Source organism: Rhipicephalus sanguineus, chromosome 6 (assembly GCF_013339695.2).
Source record: "Rhipicephalus sanguineus isolate Rsan-2018 chromosome 6, BIME_Rsan_1.4, whole genome shotgun sequence".
NCBI classification, from domain to species: domain Eukaryota; kingdom Metazoa; phylum Arthropoda; class Arachnida; order Ixodida; family Ixodidae; genus Rhipicephalus; species Rhipicephalus sanguineus.
The window spans coordinates 69,724,443-69,746,838 of record NC_051181.1 but is presented as its reverse complement, the minus strand read 5'-3'; positions in this window follow the sequence as shown (position 1 = coordinate 69,746,838).

The window sequence follows — 22,396 nt, the reverse complement described above, 5'->3', positions numbered from 1 at the left end:
ATATGAGCATTTATGTACTTGTGGTGCTTTTCCATTTCGTTGCCAGTGCCTGTTATTTCTTAAATTCAGTGCATCAAGTAACGCCGACTGGTCAAACTTGTTTCGAGCCCCTTTCTAGAGCGTCGCTCATGCAGTCAAAGTCGCTTTGCGGTGTGAAATAGTATAAGTTAAAACAATATTAATAAGTTTGCAAATATTCACGGAATCAACTCAGATTCTGGCGGATAAAAGATGAAGCGCCCCGTTGTCGTTTGCGGAAAACTGCAGAACACGCTGCAGCAAGCGAAGTGCACTTTTCCACAACGCCAATACGGCGCGCTTACTCACTAAATATATCATGATTGGTATATTTCACAGTAAAAAAAAAAGCACTACGCCGTCCCTCTGCGCCTGCACCGCTTAGCTTCGATACGCTGCCGCGCCGAGTGTGCGGCGCTCCCCGGAGCGCAGCTACGCTGCCCCGTGTTCGTGCTAAATGTGGACGTGCCTGTACACTCACCCACCTGCCTATAGAAAGCTAAGAGTCCGTTTTGATGGGTCTGCTGAAACTTACCGAGTGCAGTAGCAATCCCCATAGCAAGGTGCTTGGCAAGGAGGCTGTCCATGTCTTCAACTGTAGAGGAAGAGAAAAGACGCTGCTCGCAATATTACAGGTGTTTGCAGAAGTGTTTTACGATATATAGCGCTAAGTTGACACATGACGACTCGGTCCGTATCTTCTTGCGCTAAAGCTAAATGAACAAATTTAGCACGACTAAAGTACTACAATGTTCTCACGAGATCACATTTGTAATTTTGCACTGGCAAAATTGTTTTGGGGTCCTCACTGTCATTGGAAAAGTGCTGTAAATCAATATATAAGTGATATGGTAAAATTTAAAACTTTCGCAATAAATGCGTAATAAGCGTGCCTCAGATATTTGAATTCAACATGTAATTCGACTTAGATATATTATATTGAGTACTATAGATTTAAGCTATTGTGTAGTACTCAAAAGTCACAATGAAACCTTATTATCACATAGGAAAATTTACTACTTGCGCCTATGAGCTTTTATATGCTATGCGTGGTGTTACTGTAAAGCTTCAAGATTTGTAAGCATTTCAGTAAAGACAAATTTGAAATTTCACTCTTGTTTAACTGGGTGTTTTTCAACGGTAACTATGTAGTGGACGTAACAGAAAAGGTATATCACATGGCAACTATTCTAAAAGATTTACTTGTCCTTAAGGAGACCCTTAAATCATTTTCATGATTTTGTACAAATGAATTGAGCCGGTAAACCAACATATAAGGGCCGAAGAATTATGTGCCAGATCAGATTATCTCTCCAAATAACCGCAGCAACCAGCTTACTACTCTCGAGCAGGTGTCCGCAACGACGTGATGCCCGCATGGATTTGCCATTTTCCATCCACGAACTCAAGGCAGCACTAGCTTTGTGTGTACACACGTCGGCCCCAGGGCCCGACGGAATTTCTTACAGAGCCCTGCGTCATCTGGTTGAGCACGCGAGAATGTTTCTCCTAGATATGTACAACGAACCTTGGAGAGATGGCTCGCTCCCGACAAGCTGAAAGACCAGTCGCCTGATTCGACTATTGAAGCCTGGCAAGTCACCGTTGGAGCTCTCATCCTACCGCCCGATTGCATTGGCCAGTTGCGTAGGCAAAGTTATGGATAGGATAATCCTCGGACACTTGGAGGGCAACAAAGTCTACCCAGATGAAAATGGCCGGATTTCAACGTGGTCGATGATCGATTGATAACGTCGTTGACCTGGTCACCCTCGTTCAACACGAGAAAGGCCGTAAGCGTCTCTGCACTTCTGTGTTCCTCGACGTCAAAGGGGCGTACGACAATGTTACACATCAAGCCATCCTCACCGCTCTCGAAGAGGTAGGAGTGGGTGGTCGGATGTATCGCTGGATACGTAGTTATATCTCAGTGCGATCCTTTTTTGTGAGCATAGAAGACGACCAAACCTCTCCGCATTATAGCTACCGTGGCGTCCCCCAGGGCGGCGTACTCAGTCCTGTATTGTTCAATCTTACGCTGATTGCCCTCCTTGCGCACCTGCCAAGAACAGTTAGGCTATCAATGTACGCGGATCATATCTGCATTTGGACGTCCGCCGTAACACGCCTGCAGTTGCGAGCGAGAATTCAAAGAGCTGCCGCTCAAACTGCCCGTTACCTCCGTAATCGAGGCTTGGAGATTTCTGCCGAGAAATGCGCCCTCGTGACTTTTACGCGCAAACCTACGAATAATTACGGCGTAATTATCAATGGCCAAGCTATACCGTATATTCGGTCGTACAATTTTCTGGGTGTCATAATCGACAGGGATCTCTCATGGAGCCATCACGTATTGTGCATAAAAAAGCAGTTGATCGGCATCTGTCATCTATTGAAGTTCTTCGCGGGGAAGACTTGGGGAATGTAACCATGTGCTATGCCACAGCTGTACAGGGTACTTTTCCTCGGCGTCATGCGCTACAGCTTGCCCGCGTTAACCAACGCAAGCAAAACAAGCCTACGAATACTACAAAGTGTTCAGGCCCAAGCGCTCCGAATTTGCCTAGGCTTGCCTCTTAGCGCATCGACGGTGTCTTCTACAGCGATCGCCAGAGACCACCTCATCAAGACACAGATTGACATCGAAGCACACAGGACACATATAAAACATCTTGCTCGGACTCCCCGCCACCACATAGCCTCTTTACCAGTAGACCGACCATGCACCTCTTTTTGCCGAACGGTAGCCGCGTATCGCGCGTCTCTGCCCACATGCTTCACGCCCGCTGCGAGACCTTCAATTCCTCCGTGGTGCCTGACTCAGCCTATCATCGGCCTGGCGATAACTGGCATCCGCAAAAAGGCAGATATGTCGTCACCGGCTCTTAAACAGCTCGCTTTGCTCCTGTTATATGAGAAGTACCGAGGCTCAATGCACCTATACACCGACGGCTCCGTTATGACGAACAGCTCAACCGCAGCTGCCGTGATACCTGTGAAAGCCACAACATTCAAATTTAAGACCTCTCACCTTACGACATCGACAGCAGCAGAGCTCGCAGCGCTTCTTGCCGCATTACGTTTCATTACTGATGAAAGGGCACAAAAATGGACGATCTTCAGTGACTTAAAAGCGGCACTGCAATCCCTTCTGTCACCTTTACGCCGCGGACCGCACGAGCAACTGGTATTTCAGATTGCAGAAGAGACTCACTATTTAATTGAGAAAGGCCATGAAATAACTTTTCAATGGCTTCCCAGTCACTGTGGGATTATCGGCAATGAACGGACCGATCAAGCTGCCCGTTCAGCCCATACAGAAAGCAGTCAAATATTAATACCGCTCTCTAGAACTGACGCTGCATGGAAGCTCCACGTGCTTGCTCGTCAATGCACCACGTCGCAATGGAACGAGCCGCACTTCAAGCATGCGCGACTATATTCCCTGGACCCAACTCTCAGCCTTCAAATTCCTCCAGGCCTTCGCCGAGGTGACGCTACCCTCCTGTGCAGGTTATGGTTGGGTGTCGCATTTACGCGCACGTACGCGTGCCGCAAATGAATGGACGACACCGCATCATGTGACCACTGCGGCAGTCATAAAACAATTCAACATATTCTGTGCGACTGCCCAAAGTACTGTTCACAGAGACAGTCACTTTGCAACGCGCTCGATAAGATGGACGACCCACTTTGTCGGAAGAAAGAATCCTGCGCCATCGATCGGACCAAACGTCACAGAAAAAAGCTGTGCAAGCGCTACTGCGCTTTCTGCGTCCAACCGGTCTCTCGGAACGGCTCTGACTGGAATGTCTTGTATGTGTGTGCATGTGTGCGTGTTTTTAAATGCGAAGCATTTCTTAGCGAACTTCTGCGACTTTCAGCGTATCTATCTATCTATCTATCTAGCCGCCTACGACATTGTGCTCTACTGGTCGCTTGGTTAATCGAATGTACACCAAAATTGGTATGGCGTAACATGACCGTATGACGAACATAAATTACAAGTCATAGCATGAAAATCATGACACGCATGTCATGTACAGCATGATTTACATGCCACGCTCATGGTGCGCTGGCGGCCGTTTCGCTAGCTTGATATACACCAAAATTGGTATCTTGCGACTTGACGTGTGACAAACATAAATGACACGAGTTAACATGAAAATCATGACACCCATATCATGTACAGCATGACTTACGTGCCACGCTCATGGTGCGCTGGCGGCCGTTTCGCTAGCTTGATCTATCCTGAAATTGGTATTGCGTGACGTGACTGTGTGACGAACATAAAAACACAAGTTAACATGAAAATCATGACACGCATGTCATGCACAGCATGGCTTACGAGCCACGCTCATGGTGCGCTGGCGGCTGTTTCGCTGGATTGATACACACCAAAATTAGTATGTTGCGACGTTACTGTGGGACGAACATAAATAATAGGAGTTAACATGAAAACCATGACACGCATTTTCCTCAATGACATACAAGACGATGTATGCAGCTCTTTGCTGGCTGCTTCGCATTACATCGATTCCCACAATGCGTGGGATCTGCCGGCTTTTTTTTCGTTTTCATTTTATCTCTCTCTCTGTCCTCTTTCTTACCCCTATTTCCCTACCCCTGTGCAGGGTAGCAAACCGGTCACTCGCGCCAGGTTAACCTCCCTGCGTTTCCTTTTCATCTGTTTCTCTCTCCGTCCGAGTTTACGATTTCTTTTAAAGCCATACTTTTAATGGATAGCAACCATCTTGACACTTTCAAGCAAATTAATGATTTGAGGACGAGGCCATGTGACAATGCTAGCGGCACTTAGAAGCGAATACATTGTAACAATAGACAGTGGTTCTTGTCCTTTGAGATTTGCATACCAAATATATTTCATTTGTGTTTTATTAGAAAGAAGCGTGTAGCAGTGTTTATTTTAGATGCATAATGCAGTATGTGACTTCCCTCTAGGTGGTATTTCGTTCAGGCGATGAACTGAAAATCGATGGCAGGGGAGGAAAGGAAGGAAATGTAGGAATGTGGACCGGACGTGCGTCCGGTATGTTTTCCTACACTACGGAAATGGAAATAACGGATGGGAAAATAAGACGATCTAACGAAGTGAGAGTACGAAAAATTCGCGCGACCTTAAACAACACTGCTGAGTTCCACGCATGTTCCCATCAGCTCAAGTACCGGCAATGGAGCCGTCATGTTTAAACAGCGAAGCTGCTTAGCAAATCGTTGCTTGTCCGGCGAACCAAAAATCTATCATCATCATAAACGAATATGTGCCACAGAAATTGGGTAAATCAAACTACTCACCACTGGTCCGCTAAAAATGAAGAAGGTGAGAGTTATCATGATCAGCTACTTCTCGCACAAAATTTTTTGGCCAGAGGATGAAACAGACACGGACAGACGCCACAGGAACCGGCTAGGGACAGCGGCGGCAGTTTTGTCCTCTGTCCAAGAAATTTAGAGCATAGAAGTAGTTGATCATGGAGTAGCAACAAGCTCCAACACACACCTTCTAAAGGCAACAGTATACCGAACAAAAAAGAGACAGAAAAAGAGACGCAAAGAAAAAGGCAGATAGAAGGAAAGAGAAAGACAGGTAATAAAAGCGTAGCATAGGCTTGAATATGATATTATAGCAACAGGGAAGGAAAGAAAGTAAGCTTCAAGATGAGGGAAAGACGTTTAGATCGACATCGACATAAATATAGAGGGACAGAGACAAGTGGAAAGGAACAGACACAACAAAGAGATAGAAAGAGAAGGAAGCAAGACGCAAAGAGAAATGTAGAAGAACAATGAACGAGAGAGAAAGGAAAAGAAATAGAAAGAGCAAGAAAGAGAAAAAAGTAGATGGTGAATGAAAGAAAAATACAGAAACAGTGATAAACAGCAGATTAAAAAAGAGATAAATTGAAAAAGAGAAAACTAAATAGAAACAAGAGAGGCCACCCGGCTGCGCTCTTCCATCGTGAATATTCAATCCACATTTTCAGTCGTGATCATCTAGGCACCCAAAGAAGCGGCCGCTCATGGTGCGGGTGTCGAAGGATTAGGTGGTATCCAAGACGCTGGCAAGAAGGGAGGAGCGAGAACTTTACTTGAGCGATGTTGCAACTGTGAAGATTAGCTTTGCCAAGTAACTTCAAATAAAGTAATTCGAACAGCAACTCATTGGGGCCATTAGTCACATTAACGTGCGCGTATAGCTACGGTGTCCGGGCTATCGTTCGTCGTGACAAGCACGTAATATATCGCGAAGCGTGGTTGGCCAAACAGCAAATATGTAGCTTGCGTATGGTCAAAGTTCTTATAAAGTGCTCCATCCCGGAAACAAGGAGGCTAGCGAGCGCGCGAAACTTTGAGGAGGGTGGGATGTGTGCCCCACCAAGTAGTCATTGAGCAGGCTGAGCTCCGAGTCGTCACACTCTTGCTGAGCCAAGCCAGTTGCTGACACAGTAGAAATAAAAGTGTCGCCGTCTTCGAGGTCAGTGTTGGCATTTCCGACTCGCGCGCGTGAAAGACAGTCAGCGTCGGTGTGGTTCCGCCCGGACTTGTGCCCGATGGTGACGCCAAATTCTCGTAGCCGAAGGCCGCAACGTGCTAGATGACCTCAGGGAACTTTGAGATTCGCTATCCAACAAAGGGAATGGTGGTCGCTAACTGCCCTCAATGGGCGGCCGTGCAAGTATGGCCGAAACTTTGTTATGGCCCAAACAGCTAGGCATTCAATTTGTTGCATAATATATTTTCTCAGCAGGTGATAACGTTCTGCTCGCATAAGCAGTTACGCGCTATACGCAACTGTGGAACAGAACCAATACGGCTCCCATTCCGACGATGCTCGCATCTGTGTATAACTCTGTGTCAGCATTTTTTTGCAAAATGACCCAGTACAGGTGGAGCCTGGAGGTGGCTTCGGAGGGTGACGAACGCATGGCGCTGATCCTTACGCCAAACAAACGGGATGCCGTATTTTGTAAGTTGATTGAGAGGTTCAGCCATCTTCGAAAAACTTCTGACGAAGCGCCTGTAGTACGCACAGAGCCCCAGAGTGAGTGAGCATGAACTTTATTCAGGTCCTGAGGAGCAAGAAATTGGTGCCGAAGGCCCCGCCAAGCAATCAGGCGGCTCAACCCAGGTCGCAGAAATCGGCGTGGGTCCCGCTCATTTGTGGGCATGTGAAATGCGGCCACGGCGCTGGTTTTCTCGGGTTCTGGGTGGATGCATTCATGGCTCACAACGTGGAATTTCAGTTCTTATCCAAAATGGCACTTCTAAGGTTTGATACAAAGCCCAGCTGTTCTTATTGTCTGAAGAACTGCCTGAATGCGCTGGACGTGTTGTTCAAACGTGTCTGCGAAGGCCATCACGTCGTCAAGGTAAATGAGACATGATTTCCATATGAGCCCCGTCAGAACCGTATCTGTCATTCTTTGAAAAGTAGCTGCCGCTGAGCATAGACCAAAAAGCAGGACCTTAAGCTCGTAGAGAGCGTGAGGAGTAATAAAAGCCGTCCTTTCGCGGTCACGCTGTCAACTGCGATTTCCCAGTAGACACTTCGTACATCCATGGAGGAAAAATATCTAACATTGCGTACACTTAGCAGCCCGTTAAGAAAATACTTAAGAAAGATTTATTGCTCACCCACCAACGAACCGACACCATAACCAGCAGCATACTGCGAAGATCAGCATATATATTGTTGCATTCAGTGGAAAAACTTGCCATGTGGAAGCCGTTCACTGTCATTGTGTTAAGACCACGAAACTATATCCTACTGTTTATTTAGGGTGAGCCCATATATCTCGTGACGAGTAAATAAGTGACCGGTGCTCAGTATGTTACCATTATTTTGCAAAAAGCGAAGCACAATCTCTTCAGCCTTTGCAGTCTGATTGGTATAATCACACGAAAGCGAAATAAGTTGCTTGAAAGTTCCCGAGACTGTAAATCTACGGTGAAGTGCGGATGAATAGAAGAGCACAATCTTGAAATAACTGTTGAGTATAAATGGTGCAGAAAGACGAAAAAGGCAGTTTCACATTGTAAGCGTGTATGATCTAAGAAAGAAATGGTGCGTGTTCCAAATACTGCAAACTTCACAGACTTCATATCACAATACCGCCATGCAGTCGTTTACTCACCCGAGTTTCGCTGAATGTCCTCAGAGACTTGGCCACTATGTTTAGGTGGTATTCAACCAGGGATCCCACAGTTCTTATATAGGCCGAAATACAATTAAGCCTTGTCATATGTGTCAATGAAATAAAAAAGAAACCGTGCCATGGCGGACAGCGAAGCAGGTCTAATAAGATAGTCAAATTGAAGTTCTTCAAGTCTGACAGCCACATATGCCGTTTAGTACTCGCGGCGAATTCCTCGGGACGTTCGTTACAATGTAACTATTCAAGCAAAAAAGACAGCTGGTTGTTAACTTTAGTGACCCGGCCACGTAATGGAAGGAGCAACGTGTCGCAATTTCCTCCGCAACAAATGCTTTATTTAATTCCCTAAACGATGGGGCACGTTCCTGCAGCGCTGTTCAGAGTGGTTACTTTATATGAAATGTAATAATATGCTTAATGTAAGAGAAATACAGCCAGAATATTTATTCATGTTTGCCAGGTCATTGCAGTTCTGTTGAGCTGAGGACGTAATGACATTCTTCTGTGCACTCGCAAAATCTTGCACAAACTGGGAATCCTTCAGTCTTGCTTAGATGTGCTTGGATGTTCTTATATAGCATTAAAATAGCCGGCGTAACGCCCTCATTAACAACGCACTTATTATGCCGCTTTTATTTATTGTTGTCAGTAGTTATAGATCCGTAGTGGGTTGCTGAAGAGCTCGGCATGAGTTATCAATTCTGCATGATCCAGCGTGCAATACGCGAGAAGGATGACGGACAACAAGAGAGAGAGACGCACACACAGTGCACCACTTCTAACAATGCTAATTCCGAAAAAAAGCGGGCGCTATTTATACAAACAGCGCTGTGACATCTAACCGGTGCGCATTCGCCTTAAGCAAATGCAGCTCTTTTTTCTGATAATGTTATGGAAGCCACACTCTCACCACGATCACCCGCTTCAACAATATATTTTGCTCAGTTAATCAACTAGTCCACTTACGAGGACCCCTGGCGATCATGGAGCTGGCCCAAAAATCCGCTTAACACTTGCAATCTCGGTAAAGGATTCTCAAATGACCTTCTCTGCCGTTCCTAGCATTATTGCAATGCTGTCTCAGCCTATCGTTTAAGCATTGCTCAGTTTGACCCAGGTACTTTTTACCGCAAGACGGGGGAATATCGTAAACCACTGCCGCCTGACATTTGACGTGCTTGCTTTTGCGGCTTACGGTACAGGCTGGTGCTTTTTAGTCATTCTGCAAAGTGTAGGCTTTAGACAGGTTCAAAGGGGCAGCGATGGCCACCTTTAGATCTGCTCGCTTGCAATTGTTTTCAGGTTATGTGACACGCGATCAACGTACAATATTACAGATACCTTCTCCATTGCCCGAGGTAGCTTTTTGGAGACTTATTTTTCTTTTTTTTAACTGTTTAAGCCACAATAACCAGTACAGCTTGGGGATAGTCTGCCTTCAGCTGGAGATTAATCTGCATGCTAAAAATCTCCGCTAGGCGATGTGGACAGGAATAATGAAAACGTTATGCAGGCAAAGGTTGCCATGATAGCTTTGCAAGCTTAGAACGACAAGAGCTAATGGGTAACAGCGGTTTGTTTGCGTGAGGCTTATACTACCAGCAGGCAGGGTTAGTTGAAAGAAATAATGGTACGTATAAAACCCGAACGTTCGCAAGTCTCTTCAATGTATTTACCGAACGTTAGCGAGTATCTTCAATTCGAGAAAAGTCATGCCTAAAAGTTGTCAACGCTTTGCTTGTGACCAGGTCGGGGTCGCTGGCGTTCATGTCAGCGAGAGTTGGCGCGCGAACGAGCACGGCGTCTTCGGGAGAACTCGGAAGCGAGCGCGCGGGTTGCCTGAGCCATGCGCAAGCGGAGGACTTTGGATATGCTTGGCAGTATCGCTCCGGGGAAAAACTATAGTTAAGTTGTCTGAAAAAGGAGATAGTGTGGCATGGATAGATAACCGATCAAGCCGTCTTAGCTGGTGCAAATCAATCTGCTGGCTTTGAGAAGTTCTATGATGCTTAGCCTTGAGATTAGGGAACGCCAGCCAGCTTCGCTCTTAACATCAGCGCTCGCGACATTAAAGGAGCCCTGGACCACCTTTCCAAGTAGCCACGGAATGGCTTCACTAAAGGATTGTATTGCCTCACAGATCGACCGCCGCAAAAATTTTCAGAACCCGTTCAGTACGAGCGGAGCTACAAACATTTGAATCATGCTGCATTGCCTTTCTCTCCTTTCTCGTCCTGATGAAAGCGTTCGAAGCTAAGCAGGGTGGGATGTCACGGGGAAGAAGGCACATCACGCGCGCCTCATGACCTTGAGCACTTTCTCTTCTAGATGCGAAGCAGCTTTTGCTCGGGGCTGTGTCCGTCATTCCATTGGCGACCGTCCGCTCGGGGATCATGTGTGCTGGCACACGCTAGCGCGTTCGGGCCTGTGTAAGGAGCTGGGTAAGACGTTGTGGCCTCTCCCCCTTACGCTCTCTCGACAATCATGTCATGGCGTCGGGGAACGAGATTCTGCAGACGCGCGATGAACCAACGCGTTGTATCCTAGTCAGAACGCGCTGGCAAGCGCTAGCGCGTTCGGGCCTGTGTACGGGGCTGGGCAAGACGCTGTGGACTCTCCCCCTTACATTCTCACAACAATCACGTGATGGCGTCGGGGAGCGATATTCTGCAGACGCCCGATGAACGCCCGTGGAGTGGTGATGAACAGGCTTGGCGGGCTAAAACAAGAGTTCGGGACGAGTAACAGCAACAGCAACTACACTGAATTGATGGTGTGCTCCGCTTCCAAGAACGCGTTAATATTGGACAAGGTGTCCGTGATGAACTCAACTTCAAGTCGACTCATGCGCTCCTTCACATCCCCACATGGTTCCCTTTAGTGGGAGATGGTGTAATTTTTAGGGGCGAAGCTCCTTAAAGCGGCACCCGTTCGTCCCTCGTAGTCGTAGTGCGTAACCAGTCGTAACGCTAGTACTAGATCTTGACCTCGAAGGTGGTGCCGGTGGGAGATTTTTCCTGTGCGTTGTTGAACAATAAAAAATTCGCAGCGTGCGCGTTAACTAAAAGCCGAATTCTTCTGTCTCTCATTCCCGATTAGCAGCCATTGTTTACCTCCAAGGTAGTGCCTGGTGAGATTTCTCCTGTGCGTGATTAAACAATAAAAATTTTGTTCAAAACGCCGTTGATTGATGAAATAAACTAACGAAAGACGCCAGATGTTTTCTAAAAGCAAAACGAAAGAACGCCAGATGTTTCTAAAGCAATGGTTTTCTAAACAATGAAAATTCACAGCGCACATGTAAAATTAAAGTGAGCTGCAAGTCGTCATAACTCTCATCGAACCTTTAGTATAAACGCGCCCGATCTCACGTCGGTGATGATGTACTGGGCAGAATTCACAGAAGATTCACGGTTCCGATGAACCTCCGCAGTTTCGCCCACTCATCATCATTCACTCCGTGGATATGCTGTGATTTTTTTTTATTTTCTTCGAACGTGCGGCGTACAGTCAGTGCGCTGGCGCGCGTGCGCGCCTGCGCGGGCAAGTGCCGGTTTCCCGCAGCGGCATGAGTAACCACCGAGCGCGCCATGTTCAAATAAGCCAATGGCGTGGAACTTGAGTGAATGACGCAGTGATATTGAGGAAATAGCGTATATGTCGAGAGAAGAGGAAGTGATTTTTAGCTGATTTTGAGAATTGTAAATCCCAGGCCTAGTGCCGCACTATAATGTTTGGCTCACGTGAGCCTCGACTACCGATCGGCAGCGTTTTCTGACCATGCATAAAAAGTGTTGCAGGATCCCTTTTAGTAAGTGAAACTGGGTAATTTTTACATGAAATTCTGACTTATTCGACCATGAGCATTTCCTTTCATTTTTTTACTACCGCGCCCGAAAACCTGATGACATCTCTGTTTTCACGCTACGCATTATATTAAATCAGGCGGAGATTTAGTGCTTGAGCATAAGTATTGCCAACAATTGCACATTATATATGTTTAAAATACACACACTGTGCTAACAAAATTTTGTAGCAGAGTTAAATCACCTCCAAAAGCTCAGTGATATCAGCAATTTCCCTACACACCCCCTATAGGGGTGCACCCCGTCCCCATTTGTTTTTCTGATGGTAACCCCTTAATTTGCAACGAGTTTTCTATCGTTTTTAGGTGAAGCGGAATGATTTGTATTAGCGGCTGAAGAAGCGCAAATGTACCCGAAAGGGTGCATTGTCCATAGCTCGAATATGATAAACAAACTAATTGATTACCTTCAATAGAAGTTAATTTATACTACATTGTTTCAGTCTGGTAAGTACACAAACTTCCGGCGGATTTCGAACTCCAGTATTTCTGTTCAATGCCCTCCAATTCTTATCATGTATATTGAGGTTCTTTCCAAACAACAACTTTACCTTCTTCATAAAAAACGCCAGGCCTCCGCGGAAAACGCAGCACAGTCACAGCGAAAGCTGGAAGAGCGGCATTTCTAGAGCCCGTTGTAAACTCTTGCGACTACTAATACAAGTACAACAGCTAGGTACCCACTGCGCCATAAATCACAAAATTTGTGAAGTTGGGAAGCACCTACAGCGCCATTCTTCATTCTGCGCAGCAGCGAGGTTCCAGCTACACATCTGTAAGACATTATGTGCACTTTGTTAACGTGACGACTGATGACGATAAAGAATTGTGGCTGAGCCCCTTGTAATGGTTTGGAAGCGTTAAACGGCTCAACACTTACGTAATTCGCTATGTGTAACGCACGGTCGCTATTTCGCTCTCACATCATGCTGTATAACATACGTTGACGTGAGAAAGGGAGACAGCGAGACGCGGAAAAACTTTACTGAGACCCTAAGGAAATGAATCACGGGCTTATGGGCTTCCTTGGCAACCAATACAAGTGCACTTGCGAGGAAACCACTACGCTATAACTCACCATAATTTCTGTGAAGTACGGAAGCAGCCACAATGCCATTTTCCTTCATTCAACGGAGAGCCGTGGTACCCGCTAAAAACATGTAAGGCATTATGCGCGCTTTATTGGTGTTGTGCCATATTACGATGAATAATTATTGCAGAGCCCCTTGTAATGGGTTAGAAGCATCCAACAGCACACTCGTCGCGGAATTGGCATTGTGTGACGCCTGGTTACAGAATTCGCGTTGTGCGATGCGTGGTTGTTATTTGACTTTGCTACCACAATAAATTACATATGTTAATGTGCTTTATTCCGTACTTGGAGCCTGTATAGCGTCTTTTTTTGCAAGGCAGTTTCAAGCGCCTGCATGGCTTTGAGGTAGAGCACCGGGCTCCAAAAACGGCCGTTAAAATGATCTCATAACAGCTTTCGCTGTAAAAAACGCAAAAGCTCATCCCATACGGTAAAATGAGACCGTATTTGTTAAACGGAGACCTGTGGCGCTAGCCTGACTCAAGTAAGCTTCTTGATCACATACTGTCCTAACACACAATCACCTGACTTCGTTCTGAAACTTGCCGCCCAATTCTCAGCACTTCATACTTGAATGCGAAACTGTAAATTTGATGACGATTCATTAACGGCATATCTGTAACGCAGAATGGGTACTCTTACTTTCAATAAAAAAGGAAACACTCGTCCGAATTTCCAAACTATCACGTGTTTTTTTACTGTTCGTAACTTCTGCACAACCTTTTGCATAATAACTAACAGATTTTCTGAAAAGCACACTTTAGGATTGTGTGTGTCGCTTCTTTCTTTCATCCTGTGTGTTGAGCACTGTTTTATATTTTTATCATGGAAACATTAGAACTAGCCCAATCTGCCTGTCTTCTTCGGAAATCGAGAAAGAGAGATAAAGAAAGAGAAGATGGACAGAAAAAGATAGAAAGAGAAAGAAACAGATTGAGAAACATATAGGAAGAAACAGACACGAAAACGATATAGGAATAAGAGAGAACAAGACAGAAAGAGAAAGAAAAATGGAAATAGAGAGAAAGAAAGAGAAGTAGAGAGAAAGAAACAGGAAGCAAAAAAGAGAGAGAGAGAAAGAAAAATAAGAGAAGATAGATGGAAAGAGCAAAAACTAGAAAAAAAGTGGATAGGCAAAGACAGAAATAGATATAAACATAGATAAATAAAGAGATAGAAAAATCAGAGAGATAGAGACAAAGAGAAAGAGAGAAAGAAGAAAGAGAAAGAAGGCAGGGCGCCCTGCTCCGCACTTCTTCAGGCTCGGCACAGCTAGTGCGAAGCTGCCTTCATTTTTCAAGTTGTTGAAAGGTATTTCTCACTTGCCCTTTGTGTTTGGCCTATCCTGCTCTGTGTAAAACATCGGGAGGATGATTTTTTAATTGAGTGCATCGGCGCCCATACTAGCTCTCTTTTTCCATACCAACTCTGCTGCTTCACTGTCTGTGACTCTTACATGCGTTGTCGCTTGGCGCAGGCCATGCTTGAATGTACGGTGACGTTCTCCGATGTATCCCAATGTTCTGTTGGTATTGGATGCAGTACGCGTACAATTGAGGGCATTCTATAGGTTGCGCGAGCACCAGCAATATGCTGAAATGAATGGTGCACGTACGTAACAAAGTCGACGTGTTTCACCTGAGATCGTGCTGCCGATAACTAGCAAAACGTTACACCTATGCCTGCGCACAAGTTAACCCAGTAGAGCGTTTCTTGTCGACGGGCCTGACTGTTGCTTTCTTTACAGTCGAAATTACGTGACTACACAAAATAATCCAGCAGAAAAGAGCATTCAGAGGGCATTTCTACGTTGTGTCATTTTAATTGGACGTGAGATGAGGCTCATCAGCCAGGCTTTATGGCCATGAGCTCATCAGCAGCAAGCCGTCATTCACTTCCCACCGATGCCTGCAATTCCGAGAATGCCACTGGCGCCATTACCACGAGAGCGGACAGCAGCAGCTTCGTTAGGCACCATGATGATAACAGCTGAAAGCAAGAAGTATACAGTTTCATTACGAAGCAGTGCTTAATTGCAATGTTCAGAAAAACTTGCCCGTCAGCTGCTACTGACAGTGTATGTTCATAAGTTTGGTATGGAATGAATGCTATTGCAATGAAACATGAATACGCGCTTTTTAAGTATTCGTGAGTCAAGCGCCGGCCACCATACTATGATCCCTCGATAATAGAAGGCTAGTTGGTCGATTAGATTTTTTTAGTCGTGGAGTTTACCATCTCGAATTGCCTCAGCTTATCAGAGATGCGTTAGGAGTGGCTCCGGGAAGTTTCAAGCACCTGACGTTCTTTAACGTGCGGTGAAGTGGCAAAGTACACGACCCTTTAGTATTGCGTCTCCATCGGAGCACGACTGCAGTGGCCGCGATCGAACCGGCTTCTTTCTGGTTAGCAGCGTAACTACTGAGCCCTTGTGGCGTCAAATAGTAGAATAAAATGCGGTGTTTTCACAGGGAGTGTCCAATCTTAAGCGTAGACTTTTATTTGGCATAATCACCATTAAAAAACTAGCAGCCAGTACGACCAGGTTTCGAAGGTGTAGAGTTAAATTTTTCGAATATGCGGCTTAACTATTGCAGTCATTGTTCCTTTAGCCTTCGCTGCCCAGCCTACTTCGGTAACTCAGGTGCGGTTGTATGTGCTCCTTTTGTATAATAATAAGGAGATTTTTTGCCTCTAAGCATACGAGCTACACGAATATTCGTTCGCTGGATGCAACCACCCGCACTACAGCAAACGATGGGGTCACTGTTCATTGTGATGCTTGAGCAATGCTCAAGCATTACAATTGGCCCATTGTTACGCCGGTAATTGAAGCTCTGAGCTTGCGCTCTGTATTGGGAAACACTGGTTACTGGTTCGCAAGTCACCACTAAATAAACATTTACTTAAATAGGGTGAGAGATAGAGAGTGCGTTCATGCAATAAAACAACGAAAGCTCATTCTGATATAGGCGCCACCACCACAACTGAAATTTCGTACCTGCAAAAAAAAGAAGTTCTGCAGTGTGAACGAGTGCTGCTCCGGAATATGCCCACTAGGGGTTACTATAGTGCCATATGCATTTTCGGTGTTGTCATATTGTCATCTGTTTCTCATGTCAAGCTTAAGGCGCGGAATGCTGTCGCACTTGAATTCCCTTTTGAAGTACTTCGTTTCGCGCAAAACAAGGCGCATTGGAGCGATAGCGGCAAGCACGGTCTTCGGTCGTCGAAAAATGCGATCTATGCAGAAAGTTTGCCGATTCCATACGCATCAATGAAGGCATATCCTAGCTAAACTGCTGGTGTTCGCCTCGCCAAGTTTACCATTTGCATTCTGGAAGTAATATAATTATAACAGAAAACCTCGGAGAATAATTCTCTACATGGCGGCACAATCTGCGCCCAGTATTTAGACATTTAGAGCTATACAGAGTAAAGCGCTGTTACAATAAGAACAAGGTACGTACGTTCATAGCGGCCAGTGGTCCGCCTAATTCTAGATTCATTCCTTGTCGCTTAAGTGATTCAAACTATTCCGTCACTTCGTGCCAACTACCCGACATTGTGACAAGTTTGCAAGGGCCATGACACCGCCGTTCTGCCAGTTTAAATTTAACACTCGAAGTCACTCTCAGCTTATCGCACAAATTACTTGGCTCTCAACGCACATTTCACAATAATTTATTTCAAGTGGAGTCTCTCATTTTCTCTCGTGCACAGCGGCCTTCGTTTTCGCCACGGAGCAAGGCTTCTTGAAGAGGCGAAACTGCGCTCGCTGGGGCGTGCCAATAAAGCCACGGAGTCGGGCACGGCACTAGTCCGCTAACGGAGAAGGAAAAAAATCACAGCATATCCCCGTGGTGAATGATGATGAGTGAGGCGAAGCTCCGGAGGGAATCATCAGTAAACCCTGAATCTTCTGTGTAACGCTTTGTGACTAGATTGTTTGAGGACCACAATCTGTCGCACACACCACAACCATGGCCGAAACTGTTGTCAAGGAAGTCCCGCTGGAAGCGCGTCGGCGCATTCGGGCAGAGCCCGCCTGATGCGCTTTGCAGCCACTTCACGCGCTCGCACAGCCTCGGGCTCTGCCTGCCGGTACGCGCGCTTTCTCGCCGCTTCACGTTCCTTCACAATTTGAAGATACGATTCGCGCCGCAGCCGTGCAGCTTGTCGAGCAGCTTCGGCCTCGCGGGCTCGAGCGGCGGGGTCTTCGCACCGCAGCCGTGCAGCTTGTCGAGCAGCTTCGGCCTCGCGGGTCTTCTCGCCGCAGCCGTGCAGCTTGTCGAGAACCTTCGGCCTCGCGGGCTCTTACCTCAGGATTCTGTCTGCGAGCGTGCGCTGCCGCCGCCTTCCATGCCCTCCGTTCCGCAGATTTGTCTTCCATCCGGCGACTCCTAGCGAAGAGAAAGGCGCGCTAACACGCGCCATCTCTTATGTTTAGTCATCAACTATACTAAAACTAGAATCATCGTGCGACACACACACACACACACACACACACACACACACACACACGCACACACACACACACACCTATATATATATATATATATATATATATATATATATATATATATATATATATATATAGCGCCGCCAACGCCATCTAGTGAGCACTTCACGAACTAGAGGTGGCTACTACAAACAAACGGAGGATGGACAGACCCGCGGCATAAGGAGCTTCGCCCTTAAAACGCACGCGTCGCGCTATCCGATAAAGCTCGCTGCCTGATGGCCATTGTGTCCGACTCACCGCTGAAGCTTAACACACGAATGAGTGTGCTTCATGAGCCACCTCCCCCTTCAAAACATTCGGTAAATTAACTATTAAAATGCATCACATACAGACAAGTTGCATGCGTGGTATAACATGAAATCAATATATTTTAACGTGAAATTGATCGGTATGCTGTAATTTGTTCGAAGGAATGACGGTACTTACTCTATATGCTATCATTTCATATTTTGGTTGTTCTGATCAGTGCCTTCGCTTCGCGCCTTTGAAGATGAAAATCATGGCCAGTTGCCACTGCTATGAATTACTGGTTGCTGTGATAGTATCGCTTGAGACATTCATATGGCGGTGGTAAAAAGAAAGTGAATGAAATCTATTTTGCTTATTTCGGCACCCTGTGGGTCAATATCTGTGCATGGCGATTCGGTTTCTTTGCTCTTGCTATGCCATCCCATAGAGCGAGCGTCCAGAGGAAAGAAGGCTCCGAGAGTGTCATAGCATGTGCCAGCAGTTCTCTGTCGAGGGCGGAGGCTAACTATTCTACGACAGAGAAGGAATGTCTTGCGATAGTCTGGGCCACGTCAAAAGTTCGACCATACTTCTACGGCAGGCCCTTCAAGGTTTTCACTGACCATCACGCGTTGTGCTGGCTGGCCATTCTGAAACACCCATCTGGTCGCCTAGCTCGATGGAGCCTACGGCTTCAGGAGTTCCACGTCAGGGTGGTCTATACGTCTGGCCGTAAGCACTCCGATGGAGACTGCCTGTCACGAGCTCCCATCGGCCAACCTCCAACGCACGACGATGACGATGCCTTTCTTGGGCTTATCAGCAGCAGCACTTTCGCACAACAGCGTTCGCACCCCAACCTGCAAGAGCTCATAAAGTACATCGAAGCCAATTCCTCTATTACTCCTGCACCATTCAAGTGTGGCTTATCTTCGTTCATTGTGCGAAACAGAATGGTCGTGAAAAAGAACTTTACACCCAATAAGGCCGCTTACCTTCTAGTCGTCCCAAGTAGCCTGTGAGAAGAAATCCTAGAAGCCTTACACGATAAACCCACCGCTGGCCATCTCGGTTTTACTCGTACCCTCCGCAGAATCCAAGACAGGTCCCGCCTCTCCGCCGATGTTGCACGCTACGTGAAGAGTTGCCGGGAATGTTAGCGCCGGAAAACACTACCAACAAGACCAGCTGGCTTCCTACAGCCAAATTCAATCACCCTTGAGACCATTCCAGCAGATCGGTATGGACCTGCTTGGCCCCTTCCCCAAGTCAACATCAGGTAACAAGTGGATCATAGTGGCGACTGCTCACCTCACAGGTACGCCGAAGCGATGGCATTACCGAACGGCACAGCAGTGGAAGTCGCCCAATTTGTCGTGTAATCCATTCTCTTGTGACACGGTGCCCCTGAGGTGCTCGTTACAGACAGGGCAACAGCGTTTACAGCGCAGCTGACTCAGGCCATACTTCATTACAGTAATACAAATCACATAAGAACAACTGCGTACCATCCGCAAACAAATGGCCTCACAGAACGCCTGAACAAGACCATTGCCGACATGTTCGCCATTTACGTGGACCCACAGCACAAGACCTGGGATTTAATTCTGCCTTACGAGGTCTTCGCCTACAACACCGCAGTGCAGGAGACCACCAAAATGATGCCCTTCAAACTTGTCCACGGGAGGGACGCCACCACTACTATGGACGCGATGCTGCCTAATAATGTCTCCGACGAGGACAACCTAGACGTCGCCGCCTACCTCCAGCGCGCAGAAGAAGCCCGACAACTTGCGCGGCTACGCATAAAAACCAGCAGCGCACCGACGCCCGACGCTACAACCTCCGAAGACGCGAAGTGTCATACAAGCCAGGTGACAGAGTATGGGTTTGGACGCCCATTCGCGACCGCGGATTAAGTGAAAAACTCTTCCGCCGTTATTTCGGCTCATACAAGGTCATCCGTCAAGTTGGTGAACTGGACTACAAAGCGGTCCCTGATGGTATTAGTGCATCACAGCGAGGCCGCGCACGACCAGAGGTGGTGCACGTCGTCCGTCTAAAACCGTATCACACGCGCTAAAGTACCCTGTTTGCATTTCTAGTTGCTCTTTTTTTTGTGCGATCCGTGCCTATTTTCGTCTTTACCTTCGTACATGCAGTCTTTCAGCATCGGGTCGATGCTCTTTTTTAGGGGGAGTAATGCCGCGAAGCATTTTACTGTTTGTTTTGTGCATGCCGATAACCGCCAACCCGCCGCTTTATCATGTAAGTTCGTCATACGATACGTGCCGCGCTTTATCTGCAAAGATCGCCGTCCCACGCATTCACTTTGAGATAGTTGCCGAATGAATGAATGAAAAACTTTATTGGTGCAAAGAAATTCTCCCGGCGAAGGTGGAGCCCTCAGTCCAGGGCCCCTGTGGCCTTTGCCATCTTGCGCGCTCTGTCGATCAGCTTGAGCTGTTCTTCAGGCTTCGAGCTGGACAGCGCAGCCTCCCACTGCTCCGGTGTTGGTGTGTTGTTTATTGGCACATCCTTGGAGTGTTGGCAGGCCCATGTAACATGATAAAGTGTTGCATGTTCCCCGCATAGCGGGCATTTGTTGTCGTATGTAGTCGGATAGATTTTGTTAAGTAGACTGAGATTTAGGTATGTATTAGTCTGCAGCTGTCTCCAGGCAACCGACTGCTCTTTACTGAGGTCTTTGTGGGGAGGAGGGTAAATCCTCCTCAGGGCTCTTTGATGTTCTAGAATTGCCCCATAGCGTCTAGTGACTGTGTTTGGTTCCCCGTCGTTGTGCGCCCCCCGGTTGGCGTATGCTGGGGCGTTGGCGTCAGCACGCTGGTTCCCAGTCACAGTTTCATGGCCTGGTGTCCACGTAATGGAGCAGCACGAAAAGGTTATTTTTCTCGCCTTGAGTATGCGGATGGCAGCAGTGGATACGCGTCCGCTGCTGTATCGTCTGCACGCTTCTTGCGAGTCCGTAACTATTTCCGCAGTGGATTCTTTGCCCTGGTGCGTGATGGCGAGAGCGATCGCTACTTCATCAGCCTCGAGGATGTTATTGCTTTTGATCGAAGCGCTATTGACTTCCCTAAGCTGGTGGTCAACAACGCTCACTACCGCCCCTGAGTGTTCTCTGTATGTGGTTGCGTCAACGTACAGTACATCTGTTCTCCCTGTGAAATTCCTTTCGTGTGCTTCTGATCTTGCCTTTCTTCTGGCCTTATGTATTTTCGGATGCATGTTTCTAGGTAATGGGCTGACCTCAATGATCTGGCGAATGTCCTTCGGTATACTCTCTGTATTGGTAATTTCTCGGCAAGCATCCCTCATGCCCAGTATCTGCAGCGTGTACCTGCCCGTTGAAGTCAGCATGAGTCTCATTTTCTGCGCAAGCAGGTGCGCCTCGATGTGTTCTTGAACTGTGTTGTTTATGCCCAGTTTAAGGAATTTTTCCGTCGAGGTGTTGACTGGTAGTCCGAGGGCGCATTTGTAGGCTTTCCTAAGGATTGCCTCTAATTGTTCCTTTTCCTGTTGGAGCGGTGTTTGGTAGGGTGCACTGTACACAATCCTACTGACCACGAGAGCCTGTACAAGCCTACACGTGTCCTCCTCCTTCATACCTCGTCTTCTGTTCGAGATTCTGGCGATCATCCTCGTAATCTGCGCTGTGGTGTTTGAGAGCTGTCTGATGGTGTGGTCTATACGACAGTTACTTTGTATCCACATGCCTAGGATCTTAATTTGGGATACTTCCGGAATCTTCTTCCCCCCTATGTAGATGTCTATGGAGTTTTGCAGATTGTATCCTCTTCTGTAGACTCTGAGAACCTCGGATTTCTCCGGGGAGCAGTCAAGTCCGCATTGTCGGATGTAGTCGTGGACCGTATCTGCGGCGCATTGCAGAAGGTCTTGTTTTTGTCCTAAGGATCCCCTTGTTACCCAGATTGTCACATCGTCTGCGTAGATGGCATGTCTGAGTCCTTCAATTTTTTCGAGGTGCCGTGCTAAGCCGATCATAACGACGTTAAATAGCATAGGGGATATCACAGAGCCTGGTGGTGTTCCCTTTTTGGGCGTGTTGAACGTGTCAGTCCGGATGCCTCCTATACCAATCGTGGCGGTTCTGTTACTGAGGAAAGCTTTGACGTAGTTGTGTATTCTTTGTCCGCAACTTAACTTGCTGAGCCCCTCTAGCACAGCCTTGTGACTGACATTGTCAAAGGCTGCCTTAAGATCAAGCGCGAGCAATATGTTTTCGCCGTACTTTGGGACGGCAGTAAGCACCTCCTCCTTGATTTGCAGGAGGACGTCTTGTGTTGAGAGGCCTTTTCGGAATCCAAACATGGTGTGCAGCATGAGTTTGTTATCCTCCAGGTGGGTCTCCAACCTCTGAAGCACAATTCTCTCGTACACTTTCCCAAGCATGAGGTCAGTGAAATGGGTCTCAGGTTTTCCATGCTAGGAGTCTTTCCTGATTTCGG